Raw genomic sequence first — 24,828 nt, 5'->3', positions numbered from 1 at the left:
TTAAAATGGTAATCAAAAGTTATCCTAAAAACAAAAGCCCTCACTCAAATGGATTCACTAACAAATATTTTAAAATCTTCCAAGAGTACCTACTGCCTATACTTGTCAGATTCTTCCAGGAAATTGAAGAAACAGGAACACTTCCAAATAGTTTTTATGAAGCTAACACCACTCTGATGCCAAAACCAGACAGAGATGCTACAAAAAAAGAGTACAGACCAATATTTGTGATGAACACAGATGCAAAGATCCTCGACAAAATTCTGGCAAATAGGATCCAACGCCTCATCAAGAAAGTCATACACCATAATCAAGTAGGATTCAGTCCAGAGATTCATGAATGGTTCAACATACACAAGTCAATCAACATAATACACCACACCAACAAAAAGAAAAAAAATAACCACATGATCATATCAATAAATGCAGAGAAAACATTCGATAAGGTCCAACATCCATTCATGATTAAAAACTTTCAACAGGATGGGAATATATAGTCAAGGTCATTTACCACAAGAATATGGCAAATATTATACTCAATGGAGAAAAACTGAAAGCCTTTTCCCTAAGATCTGGCACAAGGCACGGATGCCCCTCTCATCACTCCTATTCAATATAATACTAAAAGTACATAGCAATTAAGCAAGAAAAATATATCAAGGGTATCCAGATAGGAAAGGAAGAAGTCAAGCTCTCACTGTTTGCAGATGACATGATACTATAATTAGAAAATCCTAAAGACTCTACCAGCAATCTCCTAGAAACAATAGATTAATATAGCAAAGTGACAGGCTACACACTTAATGCACGAAAATCAATCATTTTCTGGGGCCGGAGCAGTAGCATAGTGGTAGGGTGTTTGCCTTGCATGCAGCTGACCCAGGACGAACTTCAGTTGGATCCCTAGAGTCCCATATGGTTCCCCCAAGCCAGGAGTGATTTCTGAGTGCATAGCCAGCAGTAACCTCTAAGCATCACAGGGTGTGGCCCCCAAAAAAACCAAAACAGGGGCCAGAGAAATAGCATGGAGGTAGGGAGTTTGCCTTGAATGCAGAAAGACGGTGGTTCGAATCCCGGTATCCCATATGGTCCCCCACGCCTGCCAACAGTGATTTCTGAGTGTAGAGTCAGGAGTAACCCCTGAACGCTGCTAGGTGTGAACCAAAATTAAAAAAAAATACAATCTCATACAAAATAGCAAAATTCAAAATTTCCCACTGAAATTTAAATACCTTGAAGTCAACTTAACCAAAGAAGTAAAGAACCTATTCAAAGAAAACTATAAAACATTGATTCAAGAAATAAAAGAGAACACAGGAAATGGAGACATATACCCTGCTCATGTATTGGGAGGATTAACATCATTAAAATGGCAATATTCCCCAAAGAATTATACAGATTTAATGCAATCTCTCTAAGGATACCCATCACAATTTTCAAAGAAGTAGATCAACCACTCCTGAAATTCATGTGGAGCAAAAAACGCCAAGAATAGCTAAAACAACTAGGGGGAAAAAACAATGGGAGACTTCACTTTCCGCAAATTTAAATTGTACTGCAAAGCAATAATCATTTAAACACCATGGGACTGGAATAAAGACAGATCAATGGAATAGACTTGAGTATTCAGAGAATGACCTCCAGACATACAATCAATTAATCTTTGACAAAGGGGCAAGCAATGCAAAATGTAGCAAGGAAAGCCTCTTCAACAAGTGGTGTTGGAACAACTGGTCAACCACATGCAAAAAAGCAAACTCAGACCTCTATCTAACACTATGCACAAAGGTCAGATCAAAATGAATTAAAGACCTTGATATCAGACCTGAAACTATATGGCATATATAAGAAAACTCCCTGACATTGAGACTATATGCATCTTCAATGAGGAAACACCACAGTCCAAACAAATGGAAGCATTGACTAGAGTTAAAAGGTCACCCATGAAATGGGAGAAACTATTCACCCAAGACCCATCAGATAAGGGCTAATATCTAAAATGTACAAGTTACTGCAGAATTTAGCAAGAAAGAAACGTCTAACCCCATAAAAAAATGGGGAGTATAAATGAGCATTTACTTAAAGAAATACAGATGGTCAAAAGGCACATGAAAAAATGCTTCACATCACTAATATTCAGGATGATGCAAATCAAAACAATGGGATATCATCTCACACCAGGAACTGGCACATATCACAAAGAACAAGAATAACCACTGCTGGCATGGATATGGGGAAAAGGGAACTCATCATTGACTGATGATGGGAATGCCATCTAGTCCAGCCTTTCTGGAAAACAATATGGATATCCTTCATAAAACTGAACATTGAGCTTCCATATGATCCCATATGATCCACCTATACCTAGGACCACAAAAACACAATAATGCTCTCTTTACTCTTATGTTCATAGCAGTGCTTTTTGCAATAGCCATAATCTGGAAACAACCCAGATGCCCAACAAAGATGCATGGCTAAAGAAACTGTGTACATATACACAATAAAATACTATGCAACTGTTAGAAAAAATGAAATAACAAAATTTGACTATACATGGATGGATATGAAGACTTTTATGTTGAGTGAAATAAGTTAGAGGGAGAAATATAAACACAGAGTAGACTCACTCATCTGTAGGATTTAAGAAAAATAAAAGACAGTATAGTAATAATACCCAGAGACAATAGAGATGAAGACTGGAAGGACCAGCCCATGATAATGATAGAAAAATACGAGGTAGGATAAGGGAGGAGGAGGGAAATGGGGGACATTGGTGGCAGGAAAATTGCACTGGTGAAGGGTGGTATGCATTTTATGGCTGAAACATGTTTGTAACCATGGTGTTGTGTTTAAACAAGAAAATTATTGTTGACAATAAAAATAAATGAAAATGCTTACATGTATATATTATATATTTATAATATATTAAATTTTATAAAAGATGGGAGCCAAAAGCTAGTACAGGAGGTGAGGCACTTGCTTGGTTTGGCAGGGCTGATTCTGGTCCATCTCCACATTGCATATAGTCCCTGAGCATGACCTGGGCTCACTCCTGAACCACAGAGCCTTCTCTCTCTCTCTCTCTCTCTCTCTCTCTCTCTCTCTCTCTCTCTCTCTCTCTCTCTCTCTCTCTCTTTCTCTCTCTCTCTCTCTCTCTCTCCTACACACACATGTCTGGTGTGTTTCAAGGTCCTAAGTTCAATTCCTGATACCACATGTAGCGTTCAACACCCTTCAATCTGTCAAACCTTTAGGATTGGTGTCTATTTTAATTTAAAAATTAATTTGGGGGTCAGAGCAATAGTATAATGGGTAAGGCATTTGCTTTGCAGGCAGCCAACCTGAATTCTATCCCCAGTATCCTATATGGTCCCCTGAACACCACAAGAAGTAATTTCTGAGCATTACCGGGTGTGCCCCCCCCCCCCCAATTAAAAACAGAAGCAAAATAAATGCCGATGCTTGGGGCTGGAAAGATAGCATGGAGGTAGGGCATTTGCCTTGCTTACAGGACAGTGGTTCAAATCCCGGCATCCCATATGGTCCCCTGAGCCTGCCAGGAGTGATTTCTGAGCATAGAGCCAGGAGTAACCTGAGTGCTGCTGGATGTGACCCAAAAACCAAAAACAACAACAACAAAACAACAACAACAACAACAAACACACCAATGCCTGAGTTGAGCTCTTCAATGACAAGAGCATTAGTTGCAGTGATCTCCTCTATGGTGTGCTTGTGGCTTTCAGGCCCGGCTAGCAGCCCCACAGGCTGCCTGGTGAAGATAAGTAGTTAGAGAGACATGAATCAGAGAGAGGCCAGGGAAGGTGCCATGGGCAAACTCCATATCATCCATGAGATGAGGAAGTCCTTTTTTTTTCCTGAACCAAACAGTTCATCCTTGTGTATGTAGCTGCTGTGGTCGGAAACCCCTCATGAAGGGACCCACAAAGTGCCAGGTTACTTAGGGGACACCATCCTTTCACCACCACCATCACACCACCATCATACCACTACCTCCTCACAGCTATCAGTAGAGGATTAAGCTTTCTTTCTTTCTTTCTTTCTTTCTTTCTTTTTTTTTGTTTTGGATCACACCCAGCAGCCCTCAGGGCTCACTCTTGGTTCTATGCTCAGAAATCGCTCCTAGCAGGCTTGGGGGACTATATGTGATGCCAGGATTCCAACCACCGTCCTTTTACATGCAAGGCAAATGCCCTACCTCTATGCTATCTCTCCCGCCCCAGGATTAAGTTTTCTTTTTCTTAATTAAATAATTTACTTAAACACCATGATACAAACATAATTGCAGTTGGGTTTCAGTCATAACAAGAACACCCCCCCTTCACCCATGCAACCTTCCCATCACCAAAATCTCCATCTGTTCTCTTCCCCACCCTCAGTCTGTATTTGAGACAGGCTTTCTTCATCCCTCACTCACTGACATTGTTATGATAGTTCTCAGCATAGTTATTTCTCTAACAGCACTCACCACTCTTTGTGGTGAGCTTTATATATTGAGCTGGTCCTTCTGGCCCTCAACTCTGGGAATTATTTCTTTTATATATTTATTTATTTATTTATTTTTTATTCAAAACATCTCATGCCACAGAGATTGACACACATCACAAAGATTGGCAATAAGCAGTGCTGGTGGGGATGTGGAGAGAAAGGAACTCTTATTCACTGCTGGTGGGAATGCCATCTAGTCCAACCTTTGTGAAAAGCAATATGGAGATTCCTCCAAAAGCTGGAAATTGAGCTCCCATATGATCCAGCTATACCACTCCTAGAGATATACCCTAGGAACACAAAAATGCAATATAAAAACCCCTTCCTCACACCTATATTCATTGCCATTTATATTTATTGCTATTTATTGCCATTTACATTTATTGCTATTTACAATAGCCAGACTCTGGAAACAACCAAGATGTCCTTCAACAAATGAATAGTTAAAGAAACTGTGGTATGGGGCTGGAGAGATAGCATGGAGGTAAGGCATTTTCCTTGCACATAGAAGGGAGGTAGTTTGAATCCCAGCATCCCATATGGTCCCCTGTGCCTGCCAGGGGTGATTTTTGAGCATAGAGCCAGAAGTAACCACTGAGCACTGCCGGGTGTGAACCAAAAACCAAAAAAAAAAGAAAGAAAGGAACTGTGGTACATACACACAATGGAATATTATGCAGCCATCAGGAGAGATGAAGTCATGAAATTTTCCTGTACATGGATGTACAAGGAATCTATTATGCTGAGTGAAGTAAGTCAGAGGGAGAGGGATAGATGCAGAGTAGTCTCCCTCATCTATGGGTTTTAAGAAAAATAAAAGACATTTTTGCAATAATCCTCAGAGACAAAGAGAGGAGGGCTGGAAGGTCCAGCTCACTACATGAAGCTCACCACAAAGAGTGGTGAGTGCAGTTAGAGAAATAACTACATTGAGAACTATCCTAACAATGTGAATGAATGAGGGAAGTAGAAACCCTGTCTAGAGTACAGGTGGGGGTGAGGTGGGGAGGAGGGAGATTTAGAACAGTGATGATGGGAATGTTGCACTGTTGAAGGGGGGTGTTCTTTACATGACTAAAATCCAACAACAATCATATTTGTAATCAAGGTGTTTAAATAAAAATATTAATAAAAATAAAAATAAAGGATTTAGCTTTCTTAAGGAACAGAGGGAGATGGGAAAGACATCTCCTCCTGAGCCAGGAGGAAGTCCTGAGTACTACTTCTTGCAGCCCCAAAAGCAAAAATAATAAAAGCACAAGATACTGTGGTCAGATCAATGATATAATCATCTGGGGATTTTGAAAGTTTATGTATGTAATACAAGTAATTAAATAACCTGAAACCTTGTTAGAGAATTGTGAAGTAAAGAGTTTTTAGTCACCTTTTTATTTCTTTATACGATTTTGGTTATTTCTCGTACTCTGATGTCTAAATGCTAGACATTTAGGACAAAGCAGTGTATTTAGATGAAAAGAGCATTTCTTTCTTGTAGTGATTTCATTGTATTTCTAAATACTATTTAAGGTAAACAGCTTACAAGTGTAAATTCTTACATATTTTAGGGGGACCCTGTAACCATCCCATGCCCAAAGTCTTTCTTCTGATTTTCTTAACCCATGTTCTCCAATTCCATCCAGATAGCAAAAATTTCATCTCTAAGGGCTAAGTTCCACTGTCTCGATCCACTCATCGATTACAAGGAAAGATTAATCAACTTCAATGATTTTCAATTTCTTTGTGCTAACAGTGGCTTAACAATTTCATATCTAAAGATTTGAGCAAGATGGTCCAAGTTAAAGTATGGTTCATACAAGGAGTCTACAGTTAATCCCATGACAGTATACTTCAGGGGTGGAAAACCCTGTAACTCCTAGGCCAAGGGAATTCCCTCTATAATATCCCCAATACTTAAGGTGCCTATGCAGGGAAAAAAAGAAAAAAAAAACACAAAATAATCATCTTTCCACACATTTATTTATTGATTAATTTTTTGACGTCTTTATTTGGGTGTAGATATTGAAGTTGATATCTCCAATTTTATTTTATTTCATTTTATTTTATCTTATCTTTCTCTTTCTTTTTGCACGCCGGCATGATTTGATTTCAGAACTGAGACTATTGTGTGGTGCTTGTCTTTATTGCTATAGTGCTCACTGGATATTTAATTTGATATTTCTTTCTGTATTGTTGTGGTGTTTCAATTACCTTTTTCATGTCCTCTCAAACTGAGGTTGAAAGCCTCTAGAAGGTCTCCGCCCATTTTCAGCGTATTTGACTTCTTTTTTTTGTTTTTGTTTTTTCCTTATTTTGTACCCCATTATATTGCTTTTCTTTCCTTCAAACAAAACCACGTAACTTGATTTATCTAGCTCTGCCTCTTAAATAGAGGGAGAAACAAGGGAGGGTACCAGGACCAAACAGATATATGATCACTAATAGTAGCTAGACAAAGAGGTGACCACCTACTCTAGCAGCCCAGGGGATGATGGTGGAGTATAAGGGTTGCAGAAAGGGAACTGGGATGGGGGGAGGACAAATTTGTTGATGGGTATTCCCCTGATTCAATGTTAATATGTACCTAAAATACTACTGTGAAAGATATGCAACCCATTATGATCACAATAAACATTAAAAAAAAAAAAAAGTATGGTTCACGCTGAACCAGCACTAGGATTAGAGGTGCTGACCAATCCCCAGGCCTGTTAGAAATCTGTTGCTACACAGAGGTGGTCCTGTAGCGAAGGATTCCACTAACTGACACACCACTGCACATGGAATCTGTGAAGGCAGAACCATAGCTGGACAAGCAGCATTTAAGTGGACCATGACCATGCAATTCCATCCACTGTTGGAATTGACCAGGACTCAATTGTGTATCTAAGAGCTTCCTCAGATTAGAAATCCCTAAGCAGCTACAGTACTGCCCAAGATGCTTCCCAATATCTCAGTTTACAGCCAAAGACATATTTTTGGAATTCTAATTACTGGGCAGGGGCTAAGACTAGCCACTTTGATTTCATATCCAAAGTCAGCAGTTTTTGTGGAGAAATTATCTTATTTACTGTATGTGACTAAGCCTCCAACTTTTCTGCTGTACCACTTTTTCTTTGGTGGTGCTGATCACATAATCATCCATCAGGAGGTCATTTCTCATTAGTGGGTCTCACTGATATGTTTGTATCTCTTGGGCACCATCCTGCACAGATTTATTTCTGCTCTCCTCCCAGCTCAGAGTCAGCAGAGACTAGCACCCTGCAGATTACCTTGTTGGGTGAATGAAGGGTCTTTCAGGGGTTTTCTGATAGGGCTCATTTTACAAGGCTAATTTTCACATCTCTAAAGTTGGTAATGTGTACAAATCCTGGATGTATTATTTTCTAAATGCTCAGAAAACATTTGAGGAGGGTAGAATTATCCTTTAGGATGGAATTGTTATTTAGCTACCTATTACTATTTAATTTTGAAAATATTTTTCTGATTTACTTGAATTGATTAATAATTAAACCCACTTAATTATGTTGACACCTTACTAACTTTTGGTAGTGGTGCTCAGGGGTTAGTCCTAGTTCTGCACTCGGAATCACTCTTGGGGGAGATCATATGGTATACAGGATTGAACCTAGGTCATCCATGTGTAAGCATACTGTACTATTGCTCCAGCCCCTTTATCTAACTATTGGGGAGGGGTTGGGCCACACCATTGCAATATTAGGGGTTACTCCTGGCATTGCACTCAGAAATTGCTCCTGGCAGGTTCGGGGACCATATGGGATCCAGGGATTCAATCTGGGTTCACTCCAGGTTGACCACATGCAAGGCAAATGTCCTACCGCTGTATTATCACTAGAGCCGCCCCTAACTTTCTTCTTTTCTTTTCTTTTTAAAAAATTTTTTTAATAGAGGCAAACACTCTCTATGTTCTCTGAAGCCCCAGTGACTGGACTTTCAACAGTGCAATGAGCATCTTTTCATGTACCTGTGGATCAAATTGTTTATAATTTGGGAAATGTTTATTCATACCTTCTGCCCATTTAAACCCAGAGGCACTCCAGGGTTACTGCTGGCTCTGCATTCAGAAATCACTCCTGGCAGACACGAAAGTCATATGGGATGCTGGGAAACAAATCCAGGTCCATTCTGGGTTGGCCTTGTGCAAGGCAAATGCTCTATCACTGTGTTATTTCTCTGGTCCTCCCCCCCACCAACATTTTTCTTGAGAAGATAATATAGTATACATTTTCCTATTTTGCACAATTGGAAATTGAGTTTAAGTAAGTTTTCATAATATAGTTGATATATAAAGTATTTAGGTATAAAAAGATAATTTGACACTTTTATTTTGGCTTTAGTTTGGGGGCCACACCCAGATGTCATCAGATCTTACTCTCAGCTCTGCACTCAGGAATCATTCTAGGTGGGACTCAGGGGACCATTTCGGGTACCAGAGATTGAACAGGGGCTGGCTCTGTGCAAGGCAAACACTATATTCTCTGCAGCCCCAGTGACTGGACTTTCAACAGTGACAATGAGCATCTTTTCATGCGCCTGTGGGTCATATTGTTTATAATTTGGGAAATGCTTATTCATACCTTCTGCCCATTTAAAAATCAGATTTGAATGTATTTTATCTTAATTAGCTGTGTTTTTGTTTATTTTTCATTATACTGATGAATGTACCACTGACTTATTTTCATTTTCGCTACTTTTGTTGCTGGAGCATGTCTAAGAAACAATTGTGCTGGGCCCAGAGAGATAGCACAGCAGTGTTTGCCTTGCAAGCAGCCGATCCAGGACCAAGGTGGTTGGTTCAAATCCCGGTGTCCCATATGGTACCCTGTGCCTGCCAGGAGCTATTTCTGAGCACACAGCCAGGAGTAACCCCTGAGAACCGCTGGGTGTGACCCAAAAACCAAAAAAAAAAAAAAAAAAAAAAAGAAACAATTGTGCTTTCTCTGCGGAATCACTCTGGTGCCTATAAAGTGGAGGGCCTGGGCCCGGAGAGATAGCACAGCGGTGTTTGCCTTGCAAGTAGCCGATCCAGGACCAAAGGTGGTTGGTTCGACTCCCGGTGTCCCATATGGTCCCCCGTGCCTGCCAGGAGCTATTTCTGAGCAGACAGCCAGGAGTAACCCCTGAGCATCGCCGGGTGTGGCCCAAAAACCAAAAAAAAAAAAAAAAAAAAAAAAAAGTGGAGGGCCTTTAAAGCCCTCATAGCTGCTGCTCGGTACAGTGGGGTTCAGGTTGGCATGCTCTCTGCACCACCCCATTTCCATTTTGGCCAAACCAACTGCACCCCTGAATTTCTGCATAAATTTCCCCCTGGCAAGGATCCAGCCTTTGAGGGTGATAATGGCTTCTGTGTGCTTGAGAGAGAGCAAGGCCTTTGCCTACTATGTAAGTAACCCCAAGGTCATGATCCAGGTGGTCCAGTAGGTAAGCTTTGCTGTCAGTGTCATCTTGCCTCCCTGCCAGTGCTGGGTGTTCTCCACCTTGGGAATCATGAACCACAACAAGCAGGCCACCTAAAAGGCCAAGGAGAGGTGAGGCAGATTCTGGGGTTGCTGGATGTCACCTGAAGACCAGGACTTTCCTGGTAGGCAAAGTTGTGACCCTGGCTGACATCACAGTTGTCTGCACCCTGTTATGGCTCACCAAACAGGTTCTGGAGCCTGCTTTCTGACAGTCCTTCTCCAACCGCTGGTTCCTTGCGTGCATTAACCAGCCCCTAGGGTGCCCTGGGCGAGGTGAAGTTTTGTGAGAAGATGGCCCAGTTCGACCTAAGAAGTTTGTCTGGAGCCTGCTGAAGAAGGAAACTCCGAGGAAGAAGAGAGCTCAGGAGGAGAAGCAGAAGCCCTAAGCCGAGTAGAAGAAGGAGGAGATGGACGAGTGTGAACAGGCCAACCACCCTTTTGCTCACCTGTTTCAGAGTACCTCTGTGTTGGACGAGTTTGTAATATACTTTGAAAGCAGGGAGCAGCTTTGTTCTTTCTTTGCCATAATTATTCTGAGGACTTTTCTGGTTTCATAGAAACCTCATGATTGCTTGCTCTGTTTCCATAAAGAATGTTTGGGGACCTAGAAGTAGCATAGGGGTTACATACTCAACCTCAGTTCCATCCCAGGAACCACCTAGTTCCCAAGCACTGCCAAGTGACTCTAATAATCCCTGAATAATACTAGAGAGACCTTGAAGGTGTCCGTACCCCAGGACTTAAGAATATCACATCCTTGGACCCTAGCATTGAGCCATCTGGTCTAGTTTACTGAACATAACTGGATGTGGCCCCCAGACTCTGTGAACCCCGCTTAGACCTCCCTTTCCCAGTAAAAATAACATTGGAATTTTTTCCAATCCCTACTGGAATAGAAATTATAGTGAATTTGAAGATTGCTTTTAAGTATATAGGACATTTATTTATTTGGTTTTTGGGCTACTCCGAGGTTACTCCTGGACCTGCATTCAGAAGTTATACCTGGTCAGCTCAGGCAGGGGACCATATGGTATTTTAGGGATTGAACCTGAGTTGGCCACATGCAGGGCAAATGCCCTACCTGCTATGCTATCACTCTAACAGGGAGGACATTTATATATCAATATTTTTGTTTGTTTTGGAGCCACAGCTGGTGGTGTGGCTTAGAGCCTAGTAAGTTTAGGCTTAGTGCTTACTCCTGATTCTGTGCTCAGGGGTCACTCTTGGTAGTGGTCAGGTAAACATGTGGTACTGAGCATCAATCTTGGGTTGGGCGTGTGCAAAGCAAATGCTCTATCTCTGTACTAATGTTCTATATCCTAGTATAAACATTTTTAATTATAATTTTTATTTTGATCATAGTGGCTTACATATCGTTCACAGCAATATTTTAAGTACATATTAACATTGAATCAGGGGAATTCCCACCACCAAATTGTCCTCCCTCCACCTCTGCTCCAGTCCTGCTTCCCATAGCCTCCACCCTCACCCCCGGGGCTGCTAGGATGAGTGGTCCCCTCTGCGCCTAGCTTACTACTTAGTGATCTTTCAACTGTTTGGTCACGGTACCTCCATTATATCCCCCTCTAATTGGGAGGCGGACTAGATAGTTATGTGGTTTTGTTTGAAGAAGAGAAACGTAATAAAATGGGTTAAAAATCAAATATGCCAAAAATGGGCGGAGTCCTTCTAGAGGCTCTCATCCTCTGTTTGAGAGACGAAAGGGAAAAAGAAGGTGGAACACCACATCAGTATAAAAAGAGGTATCGAATAAAATATCCAGTGAGCACTACAGCAATAATGATAGGCACCACATACTTGCCATGGTCTTGAGATAAAAAACATGACAGAGCACAAAACGGAAGAAGAGAAAAAAAGAAAGAAAAAAATAAATAAAAATGGAGACAACCAGTTCAATATCCACACCAATCAAAGAAATCGACAAAAGCTAGGTAGATAAATAAAAACAAAAAGATTATTTTGTGCTTTTTGTCTCTTTTTTTTTTTCCCCTCCTGCATAGGCACAGTAAACATTGGGGTCATTCGAAAAAAAATTCCCTTGGCCTAAGAGATACAGGGTTTCTCTACCCTTGGAGTATATTGTCATGGGATTAAACTATAGACTCCTTTCTAGTTCATTTACTCTCCCGTTAGTGCTTTTGTGGTGCTTGGGAGACTTCTGCTCCTTTCTGGGTGGTAAAATCAGGTCTCTGTATCTAGAGATCTCAGTCTCTGCACAGGTCAAGGATGGAACTTATGGTGAAGTTTTTCTTTATGGTTCTAGAAGTTCTGTTCCCTTAATGTCATTTTAATCCGTCTTCTGTGGTTGGTGGTCTTGGTCCTTGCGTTGATCCTAGGATGGAGCCTGGGATAGTGTCTTTTGTTATGTTACCAGAAGACCCATTCAGTTGCTACTGTCTCAGTCATACCTCTGAAATTAGAGATCATGGTTGTTGTGCAGGTTGTAGATCAAACTCTAGACTAGGTTTTTTTTTCTTGGTCCCCCTAGTATGGTCATTTTAAGAATATCAAATTCTTCCAATTCCTGAGAACTTCTTTCTTTTTTTTTTTTTGTTGTCTTCCTTGAAGTTTTTTGACGTTTCCTTCCCTTCCTTCCTTCCTTCCTTCCTTCCTTCCTTCCTTCCTTCCTTCCTTCCTTCCTTCCTTCCTTCCTTCCTTCCTTCCTTCCTTCCTTCCTTCCGTTTTTGGGCCATACCCAGCAGTGCTCAGGGGTTACTCCTGGCTGTCTGCTCAGAAATAGCTCCTAGCAGGCACGGGGGACCATATGGGACACCGGGATTTGAACCAACCACCTTTGGTCCTGGATCAGCTGCTTTCAAGGCAAACGCCGCTGGGCTATCTCTCTGGGCCTTGAAGTTTTCAATATGCCGGTCTTTCACCCTGTTTTTTAATATCAATTTCTAGTTTTTTTCTTTGGATGCAATTATAAATGGGATTGTTTTCATTTTGATGTTTTAACAGCATATATATTATATTAATATATTATATATAATTAATTTGCATTCTTCAATTGATTAGGTTAGTTCTAACATATTTTGGTGGACTCTTTAGGAATTTTCTAAATGTAAAATCTTGCCACCTGAGTCTTTCTTTTTTCTTTCTTTCCTTCTTTTTCTTCCTCCCTCCTTTCATTCTTTCCTTTTTCTTTCTTTCTTCCTCTCCTTTCCTTTAATTTTCTTTTCTTTCCTTTCCCCTTTCCTCTCTTTTCTTCTTTCCTTCCCTTCCCCCTTTCCTTTCCTTTCTTTTCTCCTTTCCTTTCCTTTTCACTTTTCTTCTCTCAACAATAATAAAAAAAAATCTTGCCATCCACAAATACTGAGTTTTGCTTCTTTCCAATTTGATTCCAGTTTATTTGTTCAGTAAGATTACTATATAATCCAATCCTATGCAGTATAAGACTGAGAAGAGAAAGCTTTATATTTTCTGGTTCCTGATCTTGGAGATGGTGGTTCTGCTTTTCATCATTGAGTTTAATGTTGATTATAAAGACTGAAATATTGGCCTTTATTTTGTCAAGTTATGTTCTCTTCATAGCCACTAAAAGTTAAAAATATTTTTATCCTGGGCCCGGAGAGATAGCACAGCGGTGTTTGCCTTGCAAGCTGCCGATCCAGGACCAAAGGTGGTTGGTTCGACTCCCGGTGTCCCATATGGTCCCCCGTGCCTGCCAGGAGCTATTTCTGAGCAGACAGCCAGGAGTAACCCCTGAGCACCGCCGGGTGTGGCCCAAAAAAACAAACAAAAAAAACAAACAAAAAAATTTTTTATCTTATATGTTCACATTTATCAGATGCCCTTTTCTATATGTTAAAATAAATATATGGTTTTTATTCTTGAGCAGATGTTTATTGTTTCTGTCCAACTTGATGTCATATAATCCTTTTAATAGTGTTTAATTTGATGCTTTTGTTGAGAATTTGCACCTATGATCATAAGAGATATAAGCTTATAGTTTTACTTTTGAAAATAGGGGTTGGGGCCAGAGCAATAGCATAGTAGGTAGAGCACTTCCCTTACATTTGGAGAACTTGGATTTGGTCTCTGTCATACCAGATGGTCCCCCAAGCCTACCAGGAATGATTCCTGAGTACAGAGCCAGGAATAACCCTTGAACACCTCCAGGTGTGGTCCCAAATGCAAAATAAAATAAAATAGGGGTCACCCAGTGTTGTTCTGGGGACCCAGAGCTTTTTAGAGTTGCTCAGCTCACTGGGGTGGGCCCACGGGCCAAATGGGTCAGGAATAGGGTCCAGAAGCATAGTCTCAAGGCCAAAAGTGATCAGGGCTGCCTGGGCCCTATGGGACAGTGATGGTCAGAGGTAAGCAGTGCTGAATCAGCTGGGTGCATGTGACCCTGCATTCTACCACTTGCGCTATCTTCCAGCTGGAATATGTCATTCTTGTCTGGTTCTTATAGTAGAGCAGTAATTCTAATCTTGTAAAGTGAATTTAGAAATATTTCCTCTTCTGCTTTATAGAGGCATAAGAGAAAGTATCATAGGAAGGTTACACTGGTGAAGGAGGGTGGACTTTTATGACTGAAACCCAACTACGAACATGTTTGTAACCATGGTGCTTAAATAAAGATATAAAAAACAAAAAAGTATCAATTCTTCTGGTGAATTTACCAAGCATACAAGGAAGTCCCATGGGTCCTTGATTTTAGGGAGACTTGCGTTTAATCATCTTAATCTGTTCAAAATTTTTTTCATTTTTAATAAAAATTTTAATGTGGTTTTTTTTTTTTTTTTTTGGTTTTTGGGTCACACTTGGCAGCGCTCAGGGGTTACTCCTCGCTCTACACTCAGAAATTGCTCCTGGCATGCTCAGAGGACCATATGGGATGCGGGGATTCGAACCACCAACCTTCTGCATGCAAGGCAAATGCCTTACCTCCATGCTATCTCTCCCGCCCCCCAAATTTTAATGTTTTTCAGCATGTATGTTGGGTTAGAATATTAATTTCAAGGGGTTAGTGTCACACTTCTGTTTAGAATCCTCACATGTCTCACTGACATTCCCTGACATTCCACCACCACAAAGACCCTCTGCTACTGCTTTTAGTTCTCCTTCTCTCTCCAAAGGTCACTGCAGTTTTGAATGAGCCTTGTAATTTACTGCCAGTTTGCGGGGGCTTCTTTGCTTTAGTAATTCATATTCATATTCCTGTTCTTGAGCATCATCTAATAATTGTTTCATGTCCCATCCTTCCACTCTGTTAACTTGCTCTTCAGTCAATGCCACGTTCTTTGCCAAGTCTCGCAGGAGTCCTTAGATTGAGGTCGCTGTTTCCTGTCCTGAGGGTCTGTGCATAGGCCTCCATGTTTTTAATGGAGGCATCTGGGTTTGTGTAAGACACTTGAGTGAGGCCAGATGCAAATTCAGAACCTCTCTCTCAGAGGGAGTGGTCCGTAGAGACTGAATCTTCACTTCACACTGCCTGTGGGCTTTTGGAAACTGTGACTGTAAATGAAACAAAGAATAATGAAAACCAGTTTTCCCAAGGGCTAATTGCTGTAAACAAACTATAAACAATTATTTCTATAGCATATTTGCTCATAAAACATAACCAATCTTCTAAACAAATGCCTCAGGGCTGAGAAATAGTAGAAGGGTAGGACACATGCCTTAGGACAGATTGGGGTTCAGTCTGGGACCTCAGACGGGGTCCTTCAAGAACCATACCTCAAGGTATGGTTCCTAGATACCCTGAGCAAAATTGGGGCCAGCTATGTACAAAGCCAGTGTATTCTCCACTGAACTATCTCTAGGAGCTTTATAATTATTTAAATTTTGGAGGGTTTTGGGACCACATCCAGCAATTCTTAGGTGTTACTCCAGATTCTATGTTCAGGAATTACCTACTCCTGGTGGTGCTTTGGAGAATATGGGATGCTGGGTATAGAACTCGGGCCAGTTATATGCAAGGCCAACATTCTATCTGTTATACTATTGTTCTGGTCCCTGGGAGCTTTACTTTTTGTGGGAAACTCTCAAGTGGGTCTCAGGATATCTGTGTACCACTCCTGGTAATTCTCAAACAACTGGGCTGTAGAGTTGAATGCTAAGGCCCAATATGATGATGCTGGTGTGGCCCTGAGATACTAGGGACTGATTGGGTCACTCCAGCTGTTTTGATAAACAGGAAACTCTCTCTCTCTCTCTCTCTCTCTCTCTCTTTCTCTCTCACACACACACACATGCACACACGAGTGTGTGCACTTGGCTGTAGTGTTCAGAGCAGGTCACACTCTTTGGTTGTGGTGCTTACTGGGTTCATTGTGGGGCTCATATGTGAGTCAAGTGTGCACTCCTGCTGTGGTGCTCACACAAACTCTGTGCACACCTGATCGAGATGGGTTAGATCCCGTACATTTTGTGGCAATGTCATGGTCTCAGATGACACTTAATTTATGTGGGCAATGACACTTTTGGCTGCATGCACACTAAGCAGGTACTTGAGGCCCCAGAGACATATTTCTTCTTCTTTTTTTTTTTTTTTTTTTTTGGTTTTTGGTTTTTGGGTCACACCTGGCAAAGCTCAGGGGTTATTTATGGTTCTCTGCTCAGAAATTGCTCCTGGCAGACTCGGAGTATGAGATGCCGGGATTTGAACCATCGTCCTTCTGCATGCCCTACATGCATGCATGCAAATGTCCTGAAAATGCATGCAAATGCCTTACCTCCATACTATCTCTCCGGCCCCATGAGACCTATTTCTTTCTTTTAAAAATATTTTTTTGGAAGCCATAGTTGACTGTGTTCAAGTGATTGAACGTAAGTTGGTCCAGGGCAAAGCAAATGCCCTACCGGCTGTACAATAGCTCTGTCCCTAGCAGTAATCATTGCTACTGAAGAGAAAGGTCATCCCCTTCAATAAATATATTTTAAAAAACTGGTCAACCATTGTCCTATCACATCACCAACAATAAACGGAAATCAGAAGATGTATTGTCCTTTGAACTCTGAAAAATAAGAGCACCAACTACAGAAAACTGACTTTGACAACCGGGTCTGGGCAGAACTTACCTTGGGACCAATAAGGAAAACCCTACCCTAGGCTGTAGCCCAGGACTATAACAAAACAAAACAAAACAAAATTTCTTATTACAGAGGCCCAACTTTGACAGCAGAGACTGAGCAGAACCTTTGGATCCATAATATTCTAGGCTTTGGCTTAGGGACTGAACGAAAACAGGGATCACTTGTTACAGAAGACTGAACACAACAATAATGATGGAATAGACCCTCTAGAACTGTAAAGACTCTATCCTAGACCCTGTTCTATGACCTGTGCAAATACCAAGATCGCTAGCTACAGTGGCCTGATTTTCTCACCCACAACTGAGAGGAAAGTTTCCTGGCACCACAAAAAAGCCCTTGGGATGGGGAAATGAGTATATATGGAGCCAGTGGTTGATCCCATGATGGTATGCTTCAAGGATGGAGAAAGCCTGAATTTCTTTTTTTTTTGTTGTTGTTTTTTGGGCCACACCCAGTAACGCTCAGGGGTTACTCCTGGCTATGTGCTCAGAAGTTGCTCCTGGCTTGGGGGACCATATGGGACACCGGGGGATCGAAACGCGGTCCGTCCAAGGCTAGCGCAGGCAAGGCAGGCACCTTACCTTTAGCGCCACCGCCCGGCCCAAACCTGAATTTCTTAGGCCTCGGGAATTCCCTTTCTTCCCCAATGCTTACTGTGCCTATGCAAAAAAAAAAAAGTGGGAGGAATGCCAAACCCTGCCACTCCAGCACCCTTCTTTTTCTTATTTTGTTTTAATTTGTTAATTTTTGACTTTATTTTCCTTCCACTTTTTTCTTTCTTTTTCACTCTTATGGTTATTATTTGGAAAACTTTTTTCTTTGCCCATGCATTTTTTTTCTTCCCTCTTTGTTTCTTCCTTCTTTCTTTCTTTTTTCTTTTTTTTCTCTTTCTTTTTTTGGTAGTCGCTACCAAATTTTTTCTTCCCTTTTTCTCATCCTTTTTTATCTCCAACGACAAGAGAATAGATACCCAATCTACATCAAGCTGTAAAGTGGAGACCAGATCCACGAGTATTCTGGGGGGTAAAGGAGGGAGATATGGGATACATGCTGGGAACAGGGGTGGAAGAACAACACTGGTGGTGGGAATACCCCTCATTCATTGTCACAATGTACCATAAATAATTCTGTAAAAGATTTGTAATGCACTTTGGTCACAATAAAAATTAAAAAAAAAACAACAACTGGTCAACCATATCAAATGAGTGAAATTGGACCATAATATCTAATTTTTGTTTATTGTATAGAAATTCATTTTTGTCCTAGGGATATACCCTAGGAACACAAAAATGCAATACAAAAATCTCTTCCTCACACCGATATTCATTGCAGTGCTATTTACAATAGCCAGACTCTGGAAAAAAACAAGATGCCCTTCAACAGATGAATGCATTGCTAAAGAAACTGTGGTTCATATACACAATGGAATATTATGCAGCCGTCAGGAGAGATGAAGTCATGAAATTTTCCTATATGTGGATGTACATGGAATCTATTATGCTGTGTGAAATATGTCAGAGGGAGAGAGATAGACACAGAATAATCTCACTCATCTATGGATTTTAAGAAAAATAAAAGACATGTTTACAATAATTCCCAGAGACAAAAGAGAGAAGGGCTGGAAGGTCCAGCTCAGGACATGAAATTCACCACAAAGAATGAGTGATGAGTGCAATTAGAGAAATAACTACATTGGGAACTATCCTAACAATGTGAATAAATGAGGGAAGTAGAAAGCCTGTCTAGAGTACAGGTGAGGGTGGGGTGGGGAGAAGGGAGATTTGGGACATCGGTGATGGGAATGTTGCACTGGTGAAGGGGGGTGTTCTTTACATGACTGAAACCCAACTACAATCATATTTGTAATCAAGGTTTTTAAATAAAGATATTAAGGGGCTGGAGAGATAGCATGGAGGTTGGGTGTTTACCTTGCATGCAGAAGAATGTTGGTTCAAATCCCAGCATCCCATATGGTTTCCCGAGCCTGCCAGGAGCAATTTCTGAGTTTAGAGCCAGGAATAACACCCAAGTGCTGCCGGGTGTGACCCCAAAACCAAAATAATAATAATAATAATAACAACAACAACAACAACAACAATAATAATAATAAATAAAGATATTAATTTTTAAAAAAGAGTCCCTATGTTGTATATAGGGCAAATCTCAAAAATAAGTAATCTCTCGAAAATATCACTCAAAATATTTTGATAACAAAAATGTTAAACTCTTGTTTCCAATAAATGAGACATTAGCAGAGTTTGGACTCCTCTGTCACTAAAGCACAAGATAATGTGTACTAAAAAAAGTGAGACTAGTAAGTGAGAAGAGGAGTAAATTGCATCTAGATGAACTTCAAATAAAAAGATGGCAGATTGGATAGGAATTTGGGTGTGGATAGGGAATAAGGAAGTGAGTAAAATAAAAATATTAAAGGAAATTCCTGGATTTGGTTTACAGATATGCCATTTGCTGAAACAAACAGCACTGGAGGAAGAGTATATATGGATAAGAGGGTTACAGAAAATCTTGTATCTTTGTCAAATTTAAAAAGTGATTAATTTAGGGGGTCAGAGTGGTAGAAGGGCATTTGCCATGAGTGTGGCCAACTGGGTTCAATCCCTGGTAACACATATAGTCCCCAGAGGCCAGTCAGAAGTGATCCCTGAGTGCAGCACCAGCAGTAAATCCTAAATACCACCAATAGGTTCTCAAAATCAAAAGAATATTAATTGATCGCTTCTCGGCCTTTTGGCTAAGATCAAGTGTAGTATCTATCCGAGGACAATATATTAAATGGATTTTTGGAGCTGGGAGTCGGAAGAGGTGCTTGCTCTGTCTGCTCCACGCATCGACCTGGTATTGCAGTACCTCCAGGAATGGTGCAAAAAAGAAAAAAAAGAAAAAAGAATATTAATTAAATTTTACAGTATAGGCAAAGCTATGTTCATGGGACATCTTGATAATGAGGAAACAGCAACAACTAGAAATACATTTTTGGGTGAACAGGTATTGCATAATGAATCTTACTGTGCTAATTTACTAGTCTATCAGACTTTGGTGAAATCTTTAGATTTTTGAAATATGCCATCCACAAATATTGAGTTTTCTTGTCTTTTTTAGCCAACCAGGGTATGGCTTTTCATATTGCTTTAAATAGAAGTGGCGTGACTTAGCTTTCTCGACAATTCACATTGAGAATGTTAGCTGTGGACTTGTCATATCTGGTATTTTATTATGTAAAAGTATAGATATTTGTTTTTCTAAGAGGATGCTCACTTTTGTCAGCATTTCTTCTCATGCAATTGAGATGATCACAATTTTATTTTGGGGACACACCTGGGAATTATTTGCAGCATTGCTAGGGAGCACTGTGGTACTAGAGATAAGAGCTTGGGCCTCCCTCATGCAAAAGCATACTCAGCACTTTTTGAGTTCCCTTACCAGTCTCAAGATGGTAACATGATTTTATTTATTGAAACACCATGTTACAAAATTGTTTATAATATAGTTATTTCTGGAATTCAATCCTACCACCAGTGAAACATTCACTGTTCCCAGTTTTCTACCCATCCCCAAGCCTGCCCTTGCAGGCACAAAATAATTTATCTTGTATTGCTTAGTACAACTAAATGGTTACTGAACTATCAAAAAATACTTCAGTAAAAGAAGATGTGTAAAAATCATTAGGTCTCACAATGGGATCATTAAGTCAGTCTGAGGTTTTACTGAGCTATCTGCTGCTAGTTTAGCCTTTTATTATTTGTTGAACTTAGTTGGCTTCTAGGCTACTTTCTCGTCTAATTTGATAACTCCTATGGGAATGTCAGTATCAACAACTGACAGTATTAAGAATCTGGAGGTGTCCAGAAACTCCAGGATCTGTAGAAATGGGTCGATGAGCTTATATAACTGAGACTGTAGGATGATTTTAGTCTTTTGTTAAGAGTTTGCAGAGGCTGAACTATCGTTGTACTCCAGCAAACTATCAATAAATTTCACCTGGTTATGGAATTACCATACTTTTAATATACATATTTCCCCTTCATGACTATACTCGTGAGATATATTGACCTGCTTATTTGTTTGTTTTGTTTCTTTAACCACACCCAGTGGTGCTGAGGGCTTACTTCTGGCACTGCACTCAGGGACCACTCCTGGTGGGTTTGGTGGACCATCAGGAATGCCAGGTTGGCTGTGTGTGAGGCAAGTGCCCTATCCATTGTTCTATCTTTCTGGCTTTATGTTCAAAAATTTAAAAACAGTTTAAAACTAAATCAAGCTAGTTAACAAGTTGTTGATAGTTGAGTTTCAGCTGTACAATGTTCCAATACCCATCACCAATGTACATTTTCACTTACCAATTTAAAATTTTCATTAATAATCTGTTCCTGGTAGGAACTTATCCATTTCTCTAAGTTATCCAATTTGTTGGGAGTCTAATAGTTCATAAAATGAACATTTTCTCTCCTCCTCCCCCATCCCCCTTCACTGTTGGAAGTGCTACCTATTAGGCTGTGTTGCTCAAGCATTTGGCCAGGGTGCTCTTTGGGGTTTGCAGTCCTTGCTCATGCTCATTAGGGCAAGCACTGTCAAACTGAGGCACATTAAGTTAGAGTGGTTGCTGTGGAGTCCTATGTGCCCACTATCCCTTGCATATAGTACACATATATTACTGTAGCTGTGGTGGTTTCCAGAGGTCACAATATTTCTGATGCTAGAGTAGGGCTGAAAGTCAATCGAGCTACTAGACTGTGTACAGCAGAGTTGTCAGGATCAAATACAGGACATATGGAACACCGGGCATTTGAACTCAGAACCATATGCTTCCAAGGCAAGCACTGTCTCTGTGCTTTTATTTTATATCCAATCTTTCTATCTTTTCATGCTCAATCTGCCTAAATCCTTACATTTGAAGCTATGTCTTGACAGCAGCATACAGAGTGGTCTTGTAAAACTCAAGTCACTGTAGGTCTCACCAGTGGAGAAATTCAGTCCATTTAGAGTTAATTATTGACAAGTGCTATTGCCATTGTCTTCTGATTGTTTCTTATTTCTTTTTTTTTTTATTGTGACTGAAGTTCATTTACACAGAATTATTTACGATACATAGTGACAATGAATGAAGGGCATTCCCACCACCAATGTTATCCTCCCTCCACTCTTGTTCCCAACATGTCTCCCACATCTCCCTCCCTCCTTTACCCCCCAGAATCCTACTGCAAACGGTCTCCGCCTTACAGCTTGTTATAGGTTGGGTATCTATTTTGTTTGGTGTTCCAGTCTGGTCATTTTTTTTTTATTTACACTACATGTTCATATGACTGATCCTGGTATCATTCTTTCCCCCCCTCAATTTAGGAGGCTGAATGATTCAAATTATGCTATTCTGTTGGAGGTAAAAAGGTTAAGGAAAAGAGGAGAAAAATTTGGTATCAACTACTAAAAAAAAATCACCGAATAATATCCACAAAAGTGGAAATGTTTATTTCTTATACCCCCAACCCTTTTTTCCTTTATTTTCTTTAGTAGTATATATGCTTGTTGTGTATGTAAATATTTTGGGGGATTACTATGTTGCTCACCCTAAACTGATTAGGTGATTGTGCCCTACCCTAGGGTGTGACCTGGCATTCTGCCCCCACCCTAGGGTAGGACCTGATTCTGCTTCCACCATTGGTTGGTATCTGATCCCACCATTGGGTGGTACCTGACTCTGGGGTATAAGAACAAGGGTCTGTGGAAGGCGGGGGCTTTTCTTGGCTGGAACTGAAGCTGAGTCTTTGGACTTCAGTTTTGTCCTCCGAATAAAGCAAATATTTCCACGAGCCTGACTGTCTGCGAGCTGTTTACCCGCCGTTTCACCTCAGAACCGTGGGCTAGACAGGGTGGCAGATGCGTGCTCCGAGCTGGAAGAAAAAGGCCTCATTCTCTATCCCACCATCGGTCAGTCTCTTCAAGGGCTGACTTGCTACATATGCTTAGATTCCTTTTTATAGGAGGAAGGGTAAATCATATTTTTGTTTCCTAGTTATGAAGCATGCTTAATTTGGGAGGGGAGCAGAGCTGGTGGTACTCAGAGGATACTCCTGGCTCTGAGCTCAGGAATCACTCTTTGCAGGTTCGGAAAACCATATGGGATGCTGGGGATTGAATCTGGGTTGGCTATGTGTAAGGCTTTAACTACTGCACTATGGCTTAGTTTCTTACACAGCCTTTTCACTAATCTGTCGTATAGATATATCCCAAATCTGTGACACTCAAAAGGAATAAAACGATAAATAGTAGTTAAAAGTCACTATCAAAAAGAAACAATTTTACATGAATTTAGGGATCATAGCAATAGCACAATGGTAGGGTGCTTGCCTTACACATGGCCTGAGTTCAATTTCTGTCATCCTATATAGTCACTAGTCATCCAGGAGTGATCCCTGAGTGCAGAGCCAGGAGTAAGTTACTGGATGTGCAGACTTATACAAGAGCTACTCCAAGAAGGGAGAGAGATATCTAAGTCTGCTAACAGGCAGGGGTCATACTGTTAAAATATAGAAACACTAGTTTCCTGAGTGCCCATTCTAACAACTCTCAATCCCACCTCACTGGTGTCCTCAACAGCCCCACAATAGGAGCTTTGAGTGACTCCTTTACACTATGGCCATTACATCACCTTGTTGGTAGGAGCCAGTGCTGTAAAGAGCCCGAGAAATGTTTGAGCCTTTCTTTATCCCTAAAGACATTCAGGGGTGCACAGTAGGCCTACAGTTAGTGACAACTCTCAGGTTATACAATTATCACAAAAGTTTGGCTTTGCTTTCCTCATTCATTATCCTTCTTAATGTCCTCTTTAAAAAGTAGCTTAAAAATTTTTGGTCATTAGCAGATAAAGAAATCTAGATGTAATATGACCAGCAGTATTTCAAACATTCAAAATGACCAAAACTTCTTCGGATCAGTTCATTTTAATATCTAATTTAATGCCTGTCATTTTCTCGAAATAAAATGTTCACACGCCCCTGGTCATGTTGTGAAATTGAATTTAAATATACCACATATTCCAAGCAGAGCAGTGGGGGTGTTATTCACACACATCAACTGCTTATTCCAAGTACATGGTTATGGAAACAGAAAAATCTAAACTTGATTAAAATACTCAGGGCTTCTCTCAGGGTCACTCCTTGATACCTAATTCTAAATATGTGGGTCTTTGGGTTCAGTGCTCATAAAGGGTGCAGGGGTTGTGTCAAGGATCGAATAATTTAGCATGTGTGATATCATCTGTGCCGTCTCCCTAGCCCTCTCTCTATACAGCCCTTCACAATGGAAGTCACTCTATGAAGTCAGAATTACTCGCTCTAATTTTACTTCTGGAGATGGTGTAACTGGTAAAGTTCCTTAGGATTCTAGGAACATTTTTTTTTTTTTGTTGTTGTTTTTGGGCTACATCTGGCAATACTGACTATTCTTGGCTCTGCACTTGGGATCACTCCTAGTGATGCTCAGGGAACTGTATGGGATGCTATGGATTGAACAAGGGTCTGCCACATGCAAGGCAAATGTCTACCCACTATACTATTCTCCGGCTCTGTGTCTTTTGATAAAATTACTAATAATGACCAACTAGTTTCATTGCAAGTTGAGGAATTAGGTCATATGTCTGTGCATGAAAGTGGAAGGAGAAAGGCAGTTCAAGATTCTTTAGGTGTGTATTTGGCCACACTCGGCAGTGCTCAGGGGTTACTTCTGGCTCTGTAACTGTCCCATATGGTTATTTCTGACCATATGAGAT

The 24,828-nt window shown here is 40.6% G+C and overlaps 2 pseudogenes; both read left to right on the top strand.

Annotated features, from left to right (window-relative positions):
- The first annotated feature begins 7,438 nt into the window (after positions 1-7,438).
- LOC126008632 (elongation factor 1-gamma-like) lies at positions 7,439-10,366 on the top strand (annotated as a pseudogene).
- Positions 10,367-19,777: 9,411 nt separating this feature from the next.
- On the top strand, positions 19,778-19,935 carry LOC126010337 (uncharacterized; annotated as a pseudogene).
- Positions 19,936-24,828: the final 4,893 nt, after the last annotated feature.

This window comes from Suncus etruscus, chromosome 5 (assembly GCF_024139225.1).
Source record: "Suncus etruscus isolate mSunEtr1 chromosome 5, mSunEtr1.pri.cur, whole genome shotgun sequence".
NCBI lineage: Eukaryota > Metazoa > Chordata > Mammalia > Eulipotyphla > Soricidae > Suncus > Suncus etruscus.
The sequence above is the reverse complement of the archived record's forward strand: the minus strand, read 5'-3'. Positions and strand labels throughout refer to the sequence as shown.